Source organism: Choristoneura fumiferana, chromosome 23 (genome assembly GCF_025370935.1).
Source record: "Choristoneura fumiferana chromosome 23, NRCan_CFum_1, whole genome shotgun sequence".
NCBI lineage: Eukaryota > Metazoa > Arthropoda > Insecta > Lepidoptera > Tortricidae > Choristoneura > Choristoneura fumiferana.
This window is the reverse complement of record NC_133494.1, coordinates 1458413-1471956: the sequence shown is the minus strand read 5'-3', so window position 1 is coordinate 1471956 and position 13544 is coordinate 1458413. Positions and strand designations below refer to the sequence as shown.

The following is a 13544-nucleotide window of genomic DNA, read 5'->3' as shown; positions in this document are numbered from 1 at the left end:
GCGATTCCGTACAGTCACCGTTTTTTTAGCAGCGGTGTGGCCGCTCCTTAATACGAGTGTTTGTTCACGAGTTTTGGGTGTTAAATATGTATTTAAGTATATATTTATCTATATAAGTATGGTTATCCGTTGCCTAGTAGGTAGCCATAGTACAGCTTTGCTTAGTTTGGGACTAGGTCAATTAGTGTAAAATGGTGTAAATTGTCCCATGATGATATTTAAATTCCACCAATTCCCTATCGATATCATTAACGTCAATGAATATTTTACTTTATTTATTTGATAATTTTTTTTTTTTGCTGTGAACTTTGAATTGAATGTGAATTCTGAATATTTAATATTGTCATTACCGGTCAACCGAGCTAATGGCTGATGCGAAGGTCAAAGCAGGACTTTAACTCTTAAGCCAAGTTTAGCAAACTTGCTGGCTTTACTTTACAGCCTCGCAATGTAATGCAACTTGCACGATTTGTCTTGTTGGTCTAAACCGGGCTTTATCCATACTCACTTGCATATATATTTAGAATATAGTTACCGCAGGTGCACGATAAATTTAATAGTTCCCGCGAGTGATAAACGAATTATTTGCAGTTCCCGCGAGCGCGCGTCGAATCATTCGCAGACCAGCCCCCTGTACCACAAAAGTTACAAGTGCTACAATTCGACAAAATTGTAACATTTTACTATGGGAAACTTGACAATTTTGTCGAATTGTAGCACTTGTAACTTTTGTGGTACAGGGGGCAGGACGCAGGCAACAGCTAGTTTTGTGATAAGGCGTCGCATATAATGTAATTCATATTAGATTACGAAGGCTGTCGGCTGAGCGCCGCAAACGGCGACCTTGGAGCCTTCAGCTGGGTCGTGCTCGGAATTAACCGCCAAATGTCTGATCGAAAGTAGGTTGTGGCAGCACGCGAGGCTTTTTAGGTACGGGCCAGTTGGCGCACTGCGAAAACACTGGTAGGTTCTTGACGACCGGATAGTCAAGTGGTTAGATAACCTGAGCATGAAGCTTGAGGTCCCTGGTTCTATCCTCGGTCGGAGCAAATATTTGTGTGAACAATACCGAATTGTATGTATAGTTATGAGTATTTTTATCCGTTGCCTTGTGCCCATAGTACGAGCTTTGCCTATAGTTTAGGACTAGATGAATTGGTGTCAATTTTGACCCTATGATATTTATTATTAAGGATATTAGACTTTACTCTCGGCTTCGCACGCGTAAACGGGATCTGATTTTTCGCCGACAATATTTTTTCAAAATGATATTTTTTTCAAGTGTTTGATAGACGAACGATTTATTTCCTGAAGCTTTACTATTCAAATATATTTCTGGACTATCCTTTCGCATTTGAAGGGTCCACGGAAAGAACGTGTCTAGTCACCTAAGCAACTTTTTGAGTTAATAGCGGTTTGAAAGTTAGTCATCACGAACAAATACTATGATTACCACTTATTTAAAAGATAAAAAAATAGATTTTATATTGTTTTCAGATTAGTGAGCTCTACATTTTGAGATTAAAATCTCAATTTTAAAAAAAGGTGACTAGACATGTTCTTTCCGTGGACCCTTAATTTATAGTCATCCCAGCCTATATACGTCCCACTGCTGGGCACAAGCCTCCTCTCAGAACAAGAGGGCTTGGGCTATAGTTCCCGCGCGGGCCCAGTGCGGATTGGGAACTTCACACGCACCATTGAATTGCTTCGCAGGTTTGTGCAGGTTTCCTCACGATGTTTTCCTTCACCGCAAAGCTCGTGGTAAATTTCAAATGTAATTCCGCACATGAATTTGGAAAAACTCAGAGGTGCGAGCCGGGGTTTGAACCCACGACCCTCTGTTTGAGAGGCGATAGGTCAAACCACTAGACCACCACGGCTTTTTGTAGTAGGATATATTAGGATTCTTCATTTATAGTAGGATAGGACAATTGTTTTGTTAGGCCCGGAGAGTAAAAGAAGCGTGTGGCTTATGTGTCACCAAAATAATAAATAAAGAAACCAGCCTCGTGCGAGTCGGAGTCGTGCAGAAACAAATAAAAAGTATAAATTTGTAGGTATCTAAGAATACGCAGTGTTATGTGAACTTCCTTTCCAATCTAATATTTATCAAAGCTGAACGAATCCCTCAACTTATCAACACAAACTCAAAAGAAACATCCCCTCGCCCCCTAAAACAACATCCCCTGAGAGCTATCGGCTGGCTATCGGGGCTCGGTGATCGATGCGGGAGCGCAGCTGATCTTGCGTGTGTATTGTCATAATGTATTTTTACTACGTAACAGATACAAAAAACCGGCCAAGAGCGTGTCGGACACGCCCAAGATAGGGTTCCGTAACCATTACGAAAAAATCAAGTAATATTTTTCTAAGGATTTCGTATTGTGTACGGAATCTTCCAAGTTTAGGTATACATTATACCTTAGGCTGATATTTAGTCTTAAACTACTAATAACTCTCAAGCAGTCTTAGCCGTTATATTTTTCCTTGTAAATTTGGTATACTTACTACCATCCTGATTTTTTTCAAAATTTTCCACCCAACAGTTTAGATTTTAGAGGGAGGGACGCTCGATTTTAATGAAAATTTTGCACTTTAAAGTTGAATATTTCGCAAACAGATCATTAAATCGAAAAATCGCCTTAGCAGGCTTTTTTGCAGGTGGTAGGACCTTGTGCAAGGTCCGCCCGGATTGCTACCACCATCTTGCTCGTTAATCCTGCCGTGAAGCAGCAGCGCTTGCACAGTTGTGTTTCGGCGTGGAGAGTAAGACAGCCGGTGAAATTACTGGCACTTGAGGTATCCCATCTTAGGCCTCTAGGTTGGCAACGCATCTGCAATCCCCCTGGTGTTGCAGGTGTCTATGGGCGGTGGTGATCTCTTGCCATCAGGAGACCCACTTGCTCGTTTGCCATCCAATCGAATAAAAAAAAAATAGCAACTCCCAATGGTTTTAAAAGATCTATCCAACGATACCCCACACTATAGGGTTAGTCGAGAAAAAAAAACACCCCCACTATTTTACCACTGTCGGCGTGACTGATTTGTATCTTTATGCCAAATTATAGCTTTCTAGTAGGTAGGGCCTTTGAGCGTAGCCGCGGACGGACATATAGACGGACTGACATGGCGAAACTATAACAAAAGGGTAGGTTTTGTAATGCTTTAAACAACATCCGAGATGTATCACGCTATCCTTAAATTGGCATTGTACACCAAAATGCACATGTTTGATGACTACCTTTTTGCATTTTTTTTTAAATGTAGAATCATGAACTTTGATCAATTTATGGGTAACGAAACGAGTAATAATTACCTCGACGTTTCGGCCGCATGGCCACAGTTGCAGTGGCCATGTTCACGACTGAAGAGGGTATCACGTTTGCTAAACAGCGCGAGTCTTTCGAACTACCCGCACTTGAACAATGACTATCCGAACTCGTATCTCTTGTACAAGCACTCGATAAATTTTTTTTCGGGATAGCTTTTGTAATTATTTAGTTAATTATTAGCTTTTGATATTATTATCATATCAATCAATCGTATACAAAGTATTAAGAGCGCGCAAACATTTTGTCCCAACTCGTCACTGGCGCGATCTCCTTCCCGCGGCCCGTGTTTCGCCCGCACACTACAACGCTTTGCTGTGTGCGTACGATGCGAGCGTTGCCGAAACATTAACACATCTTGATCGTTGTACATTTTCCGTCGTAGTAAAATTAAGAAAAAAATTTGTTGCGATTTAAATATTTTTATTCTTTAACATAATAATTTATTTTATTACTTACAATCTTTTTACTTATCTTGCCCTGTTAGTATGTTAGTTATTAGTAGGTATGGATAAAATTTTGGAAGCTAAACTTGACTAAATATGCGTTTTCAGATTAAGTTAAAATTTTACATACGTGTGTAAATCAAATGACAATGCAGTATATTATTATGATTTATGAAGCCTGATCTAATGATGGATCTGGAAGGTGGCCGTAGGAACTCTGTAATAAATCTATATAACCACATCGACTTTGGACTCGTTTGATTCGTCTTGACAAGTACTTTGGCCCTAGATGGCAACAACGTATAAAAATTACAGTCAGTAAAAAAAGCTGGCAATAAAAATTTAATTTTTCAGTGCGCGCAAAATATTTAGTTTCAATGTTTCTCACGCATATGATGGTATACTATGTGAGGGCACGTAATACTTAGTAAATAAATGAATATTTCATCATCATTGCTCATAATTATTTTCATCTAATACCTTTAAACGAGCAATTCCGAAATCCCCGAATATATATATATATATATATATTTCGGCGATAATGTGTGTATATAAAATATTGTATGAAATTTTACATAATTAGGCCTTAAAACACTCGTGTGATGCTATAAAGATATTCACTTCGCTGGTATCGTTAACCCACACTATGGTTTTAAGACCCCTCTTTATGTAACAATAGCATAAAATACTATTAGTAGATTGTACACTACGGGGATAAAGCACTTTATTATGTCACGGGTACGGTATTGAATCCTGAGCGTAACGAAGGACTCCAGATTTAACTCCCGAGTGCAGCGAGGGTGTCGTGCGTTAACTCCCGAGCGAAGCGAGGGTTTTAAGATGGAGTCCTTAGATCAGATGGAGTCGACTTCTCTGGGAGTAGATTATTAACAATGCGTAAGGCGTCTAATTTAATGGACTACGGAGTCCAATGACATTTTAGTAACAGGAATTTCATTAGCTATCGTACATGTTCGGAGACAGTCTATCAAAACTGAGTAGTATCCTGGAATGTTTAATAAACAATAATCTTCATTTTATATGATTTCACTTGGTACGTACCTAATAAAATACTGTGCAAACTAGACAAAAATTGTGGCAAAATCTAATTTTTTTAAAGTTGAAAATGCATCATACATTTTACATATTGGGACTTATAGAAATCTCATGATTAGGTATATTCGACATTTCAGTCTGTTCTATTTTCCGTCTGAAAATAAATGCAATCTTAAAATCAAGAAAGTAATGTTATCATAAATCCGAATTGAATTAAATTTAACACAAATCGTATTTATTATTGATCCTGAATGTACAGTAATGCGAATTAGTATTGATAAATAACCTTTTAATGGTAGTATAGTACCTGATAAAAAAATGCTATCTTAAAACCAAAAACAGTAATTTTACAGTAACCTTAATTCCGATTTGGAGTGAATTTAACAGAAAAATATATTTATGGAACTAGATTTCTATCTTGGATTTACAGTAATGGTAATAAATAATGATGAATAACCTTTTCTAAGCAGCTCATACTGTGTTAACAGTACTGTGTTTTTTCATCCCAAATGACTTTAGTTTATTGCCCATATCTAAGAATATAAGATTTTTACTGTACAACAAGATTTTATTTACTTTTATATCATACTCACTATCATACTAACAAACATACTAACAGGGCAAGTTAAATAAAAGCTTTAATAACTTTAACTTACATTTTATTTTTTTAATACAATATTTTTTGCTGATTGTACCTTTGTTCCTGGTTACCATCTAGGACTCGTCAAGACAAATCTAATGAGTCCAAACTCGATGGGTTATGTCGTTTTATTACAGAGTTCTTGTGGTTACCTTCCAGCTCCATCATCAGATCAGCTTCATGTCATAATAATAATATTACATTGTCATTTTATTCACACATGCACGCAAAGTTTCATCTCAATCAAAAATCGGGAAGTGGGTCAAATTTAGTTAATACTTACACACTACATACTAACATACATACTAATATGGCAAGTTAAATAAATGCTTGTGAAATGTAAAATGCATCTACCCGTATTAGTTTGAGTGAAAATTGCGAAAATTTAAAACATTTAATTACTTATCAAGTATCAAGCAATTGCGGACACGCTATAACTATCGATGTTTGCAGTAAAGGTTGTTAACCTTGCGGAGAGCGCAGAGCGATACGTCCGTTCCTTGGGAGTGCCCGGCGCTTTCTGAGTCGTAACTATTAACGCGCGCGGTTATATAATCGATTTAGGACCCAAGTTTAGAAAATTGTCAAAATTAAATGAGCTACTATTAAGCGCTGAAAAAATATTACAGATTAAACATTTCCTGTAGATTTATAATAAAATTGTTTTATTGGCAAATACATCACAACAAATGAGATAAAAAATGATGAAGTAGACCGATTTAGACCTTTTGAAGAATGGTATTTGAATAATAATAACTAATATTTTGATACATATGATGACCCTATGTCTTAAAAGACTATATTTCCTAATATAAAATACTAAAGTTACACTGTTTGTGGTGGGTTATAATGGAAATATTTCACATGAAAAACAGCTCTGACGCGTATTTTTGTAAACCTCACTAACAAAATGATTTGGCAAAAAAAAATCGCTCACGGAAATAAATGGAAATCACCGCTATACATCAGAGTAAGAGTTTATCTATATGATACATTAGTTTTTCCTTAAAAAAACATAAGCATTTAGACATTAATAAGGCATTTGAAAAACCTCAAAACCACTGAATGGGCAATTTTTCGTTTGCACGCTCTTAATTAAATAACTGAAAACCTCAGACGCCCCAAAAATATTTTTTCATTTTGAGTTAGTTGATTGCATTAATTTATTAATACTTTCATTATTTTAAAAGATATTCGTGTGTTTGCTAAGTCAGTAATTCTACTTCATTTCTAACTCTACACTCATGATTTGTATTTGTCATCACATCACACAGTGACAGCAAACCGGCCAGTATTAAATTATGGAAATAGTATGCAACCTCGCTAAAATATTTAATTGGCGCCTGTTGCAGTCGTAACTTTTAGACTAGCCACAATAAAAAAGGGATTTAAAAACACAAACACAAACCTAATTTAAAACACAGAGTAATCGATTCTACTCTCGATTCTGAGCAAACTACTTTATGGTTTGCAGTTATTTAATTAACACCTTGTATACGCTGGGATGATAATGGTGATGATGACGGTGAAAACTCGTTCGAAATATATTCCAATTATTCCAAACCACAATACGTCTTACACGGTCGTAGCCCGTCTACGAGCGTGCAGCTGGCGTAGAGTGTCTACGAGACAGGTGCTACGGTTAGCCGAGAGATTGCATGCAAAATGCTTATTTTGAATGTCATAAAGGTCATTGCTCTCAGTTCGTACGAACATTTGAACGTATTTGAACGTTGCTCATTTGTTTTATATGTGTAGTTTTGTTTCAGATTACTATCGGAATCAATTCAGAGTTTAGATAGGTAAGTTAATTTTTGTCTTGAGTTTCGTAGCCAAAATGGCAATAACGGAACTCTAGTTTCTCCATGTCTGTCTGTCTGTCTCTCCGTCCGTCCACGGCTTAGCTAGAGACTATTAGCGCTAGAAAGCTGTAATTTTGCATGGATGCAGTAATTATGCCGACAGTGGTAAAATAAAAAAAGATGGTTAAAAAGTCCGTTTTTTGTCTCTATTATTACGTCACTGACAGGCTGTAGACACCATTTGTGCCAATGGCAAATAGACTGTAACGTCAAACAGACTTTTCGATAATAACGCCATTAGCGATATTTAAAAAAAAATCAAAATATTTTATTTATACAGTATAAAACTAAGCTAATTACAGAAAACATATTTATCAACTACGGTGTTGTATACTGCTCAAAAATTTCCTGACCGAGTTACCTGTATCACCTACACTAGGCGTCGTTGTACACGTAGGAGGATGACACTGAGATTACCAAGAATATTGCGATATGCGTTAAAGAAAAAATATGAACATAGACAAAAAGACAAGTATATAAACAAACAAAAAACAAACCACAAAATTGGAAATTAAGTTTGGCGGTAGGAAGTAACAAACAGCCTTTTTTCGCCTGTCAACAAACCTCCTTTGCAGCTAGCGAGCAGTTTTGTGGATAATGTGTTGGCAGTTAGCAGTTAAAAATGCATCGGCCTGTAACAGCGTAAGATCAGTATTGTGCTATTCTTACTCTTCATCTAAAAAAGATTTCAAGTACTTTCCACGTAATGAATAATTCTCAAATGTAATGTACACCTTCGGAACTCCGTTTGATCTATTTCAAGATCATTCATAAAAGATTTGACGTCTCCCTCCGGCAACCTTTACTTTGTATAACGCTATCCCTTTCGTTTATGAGGGTGCTCGTAGGAGTTTTGATTTTAATAAAATAACAGGGAATATTTGAACTTACATAATGAATTGCTAATGAATATTTCTGAAAGGGACTTTAAATATGGATGTTGTAGAACTTGCAAGCATTCATAATACAACGATCTTATTTTAGATAATACTAGCTTTTATCCGAGGCTTTGCTCGCGTCGCGGTGGCGAATGAGTTGAAATTTCGAAATAATTAATAAGTTAAAAAAATATATTTAAATGAAAAAATATGGACATAATCGAAATTAGCTATCTAAATGATTAGTTAACTTTTGTATTGAGAGTTTCTGACCATGAAGCTTTAAATCCAATCTTCTCGCATAACTGAGCTACTTTTTACAACTTTTAAAAAGTATGATCAAAAATTACTGTTAATTTAGTTTTCTTCACACAGTATAAATGTTTATCTATGAGATAAATTATCTAAATTGAAGTAAAAGTAGCTTAGTTATGCCACAAAACACAGATAGTTCAGAAGTCAATCTCCTGTATGTACTTCACTTTTCATACCTACGCTCGGCGGTCGCTCAAGGATTGTCAGCTATGGCTTATGCACCAAAAAGCTATCGTGGTAGTGGCACTCGTATCTAGTTGTTTGATTTATTGTTGAGAATGAAGCGGAAAGAATGGAAATATAAATTAATAACTAAAATATTTAAAATAAAAAATTTAAACAACCGTCCACTGAACAGTTATAACTTTTTTTTGTTGCTCCATTATTGCACAAAAAGTTCACAGACGCGTGTCTCAAGCGGATGGCACTCGTGCTCGCGCTGGTCCCAACCGGTCCGACATATCGTGTCCGTGAGCAGTGCCTATGTTTGCGTTGCTCGAGCGCACTTGTATGGAGATTGAATTCTGAACTATCTGTGTTTTGTGATTATGCGAGTAGAATCGACCCTTGAATTTAAAGCCCCAGCGTCAGAGACACCCTGTATGGTATTTTTCTTTGTTTTATATGGAAGGGGCAAACGAGCAGAGGCCATATTATCTCAACGCGCTGATGTTTGCGATCGCATTCGCCATCTCTGTCACCCCTCGTCTTATATCGTGCGACGGAAAAAGTGGTGAAAACGATTGTGATTCCAAGTGTGTTAGACAATGAAGCCTAATATAACCTTACCAACAAAAAGTTGGAAAACCCCCGACTTTGTCACTTCAAAGTTCAATATCTCAAAAAAAGCTGAACCGATTTTGATAAAACATGTCTAAGAACAATCGCTAGAAAGCCTGCTATCAAATAAAAAAACCGCATTCAAATCGGTCCACCCGTCTAAGAGCTACGGTGCCACAGACCGACAGACACACACAGACACACATAGCGGTCAAACTTATAACACCCCTTTTTTGCGTGGGGGGTTAAAAAAACCATTGGTATTTGTTACGCGCGACGATTTCTTTATACATTGCTGGTACTACCTCCTAATTGATATAGGTTTAGTGTCTCGACCGTGCAATGAATAAAGAAACGGTTGCAGACTCATGGCCGATTACAAGGACCGTGGTACAGCATTTATTAACGACGGATCAAACGGAATATTCATTACCTGTCGGCTGCATCCATCACTCAAGTTGCAAATTTTACTGATTTGTCATTCCATTGCGCTGTGACAATCGAATTTGGATTCGTGTTTGTGTCTGAATATGTTACTACAGTATATTCGCCGAGAGCTAAGTTTTATGATGATTGATAACGTCTCGGAAGTTGCGAGTGTCGCTTAACTATCGCAAACTGTATGACGTGCGTCGCTTTAAGTCACTTGTCAAGCACGCACTGAGTTTCGTAGTACTAGGCATTTAGTTCTTGTAACTCGCGGCCCGGGGGAGCGAGCGGACGCAGCGGCCATATTGCCATTTCGTTCTGGAGTGGCGTTCAGTGTATCCTTTGGTCATTCCTAATACTAGGATCATATTTGAGATAATACTAGCTTTTATCCCCGGCTTAATACGCGTCAAGGCATGGAAATTTAATTGAAATTTCAGGATTTAACTAAACGATTTCCCAAAATATATAAACCACCTGCGCTAAAATTATATGACTCCAAACCCAGCGATTGAGATATCGTGATTTTATCCCGATACCTGAGGAACATCAGGATAAAAAGTGCAAGTACTATTTAAAAAAAACTTTATTGCCACAACTTAAAACTAGAAACTGGTAAAAACTTTGTTGCAGAAACAAAAACTAAATAAGTACTATAGCGTTTCCAATGATACAGCCCAAACTATTGACATTATATACCCTATCAGGGTGTCATGCACCTACAACCTAATTATGTAACATCTATATATTATTAAGCAAATGAACATGACATAAATGTATAAATAAATAAATAAATAGCCCGGTAACTAACGGACGAAGGCTTTGGAATAAATACCCCTTTGGATACAAAACAATGTTATCCTCGACCGTATTTCTTTTTAAAAATAAGCGGCAACATTTTAAACAGAATAATGGCAACACTCGGAGATAATAAATAACTTAACACGCAAAAGCGCTCCGCGGCCGACAGGAGCGCCTCCCGCGGGAGGAAAACGAATTAAGCTGCAAAAACATGCAATACGCTGTATTAATTTGGTTTTGATATGGTTAAGGTTTTATAAACGAGCCATCTTTAAATAAATAAATAAATATCACGGGACAATTCACACCAATTGACCTAGTCCCAAAGTAAGCTTAGCAAAGCTTGTGGTATGGGTACTAAGCAACGATAAATATAATTATATAGATCTTTATAATTGAATATTATGTGTGTATGTATGTATGTATGTAAATACTTTATTGTACATAAAACACAAAAAAATACAACAAAAAAAAAGAGTACAAAGGCAAACTTATTCCTAAAAGGGATATTTTCAAGCTAACCTAATAATAATATTATATTGTAGCAGCCAATGCCCACGAATTCATCTGCGAATAATTTGTTTATCGCAATCCCGCGGAAACTACACAACTTTCCTTTAGACGACCGGATGACTAAGTGGTTAGAGAACCTGACTACGAAGCTTAAGGTCCCGGGTTCGATTCCCGGCCAGGGCAGATATTTGTATGAATAATACGAATATTTGTTTTCGGGTCTTTGGGATGTTTAATATGTATTTATCTATATAAGTATGTTTATCCGTTGCCTAGTAGCCATAGTACAAGCTTTGCACTAGGTCTATATTGGTATCAAGTGTCCCTTGATATTTATTTATTTTTCCTGTCATTCCCAGTACCTATCTCAAACTTCTCTAAGGCGTGGAATACACACAAGCGGCGTAAGGCATGAGGAGTAAGGCATTAATATTTTAATAATTAATATGAATATTAATTAATATTTTTTTGTATTTTCTTTTATTTCATTGTATAGTGTAGTTTTTAAGTATTTTATTTGTAATTATTTTATGTTGAAAAAATGACTTTCTGCCAAGTTTCTTGCGGCGCATTCTTCTTGGCAATGATGGTCTTTCCGAAAGCGCTGGTAGTTTAAAAAATGACGTGTAAAAGTGCCCATTGCGCCCTATTTAAAAAAAAAAGCATAAGGCATGGAACTAGCTAGCTAGCGTGCCTGCGCCGCGCCGCTTGAGTGTAATTCAAAATACGTCTCCTTAGTACATTTAGTATAACGTTTTGAAGCGGCATCGTGCCTGCGCTGCGCCTGTGCCTTACGCCGCTTGCGTGTATTCCACGCCTAAGTCGCTACAATATCTTGACTGCGGTCGTCGGACGAGAATCAGTCGTGCACCTTTATTGACGACTTTCTTGGGAATAGTGTGGATTCCACCAGGACCAGGGCGAGGAACCAGGAGTTCGTAGTTGGCAATAGTGAGCGCTGTTACCAACTCTCATTTCAGGTCCCACGGTCGCTTTAACCCCCGACGCAAAAAGAGGGGTGTTATAAGTTTGACCGCTATGAGTGTCTGTCTGTGGCACCGTAGCTCTTAAACGGGTGGACCGATTTGAATGCGGTTTCTTTATTTGAACAAACTTTTTTTTTACTGAAGTAGTTTTCCTAGCAACTAATAGGGGCTTCGCGACCCCCCTAAGAGGCTTCGCTACCCCCATGAGGTCGCGACCCACTGCTTGAAAACCACTGCACTAGTGTTTTTTATTTTTAGTTTCTCCAACAGTCAATTTGATTACGTACCTTGGGGGGGGGGGGGGTCGCTATCGTCTAGAAACTTTAACAGGGGTACGTGGAGCCATAAGTTTGAGAAACCCTGCACTAGTGCATACGTGTTACACGCAGCTGTCGCCTCTGGAATTCAGTCGTGTCCATGTAAACTGCCTAATTGGAGCGGCGGCAGCATTTCTGCTTCGCTATTTAGTGCAAGCGCACTGAATAAACATTAACTACGCTGGGCACGTTAGCAACAATTTAGATGCGTAGAACGTTTAATGCTTCCAATATTTTAGTCGGCCTACGATGATATGTACAGATAGTAGGTTTTTGTGGACAGGAGCGAAGGATTGTCATTCAAAGTCAATTACGATTTTTGAAATACAGCCCTGGGACAGACAGAGAATGAAAGGCAGGACAGCGTAACCCTTTAGGATACGGAACCCTAAAAATGAATGATAAAGTGGCGGCCGGCATTCCGATCATTTATTTCAATTAGTTAGTCTAGAGTCTAGACTAGGACCGAAGTATTTTTAGCACATTACGCAGGATATTCATGCAGTTGATCGATACGAGACGACAAACATTGTTGTATGAAGAAGACCAGTGTAAATTTTATGACGTTCGAAATTTCTTGTTATTAACAGTCGAGATTTCAGGGTTTTAAGGTAGTGCACCCCAAAACCGCAGTACTATATCGGATTAAAAATTAGCCAATGTGTCATTCTAGTTTCAGCGCTGTATACCGAATTTAAACTAAATCCGTCTAGCTTTTTACATGCTTTTATTTAGTTCCAACTGTCCCGTTGTCTGTCTGTCTGTAATCAAATCTTGGAAGTCAAATTCGACCAACTTCCTGTAGTGATTGACCTGAAATTTGGTATACTAATGTAAATTGCGTGACAATACAATAATCTGGTAGTGACATCCCGGTAGTTGGGCCAGGATCGTCACCGCAGGACAGAACTCTTTAACGGTTAATGGCATCGACTCGTTTGGTATGCAAATGTACTTTAGGTGACAATGCAAGTACAGCCAACGAAAAGTAATGTCATCAAAAAAAGCTTGTATTAAAAATTAAATTTTTACAAAAATCTTTTTTAGCGTAAAATGGTATCGCAGAATCGCATTTATATTAAAAGACAAGTATTGCCTTTGTTTCTTCTTCTTCTTTAGCCGTTCTCAGCCTCTAAGGTGTACGGCTCCTTCAGCTTATGCCATCTGTTCCGGTCTTGAACAGTTTCCA

The 13544-nt window shown here is 37.6% G+C and overlaps 2 protein-coding genes across 7 annotated transcripts in view; both read left to right on the top strand.

The window, feature by feature from the left end:
* Positions 1-13544, top strand: part of tkv (serine/threonine receptor kinase thickveins) — a 273659-nt gene that overhangs the window by 188892 nt on the left and 71223 nt on the right. The gene's annotated exons all lie outside the window — the stretch shown is intronic.
* Positions 1-13544, top strand: part of bsk (mitogen-activated protein kinase dJNK) — a 154681-nt gene that overhangs the window by 80351 nt on the left and 60786 nt on the right. The window lies entirely within an intron of this gene.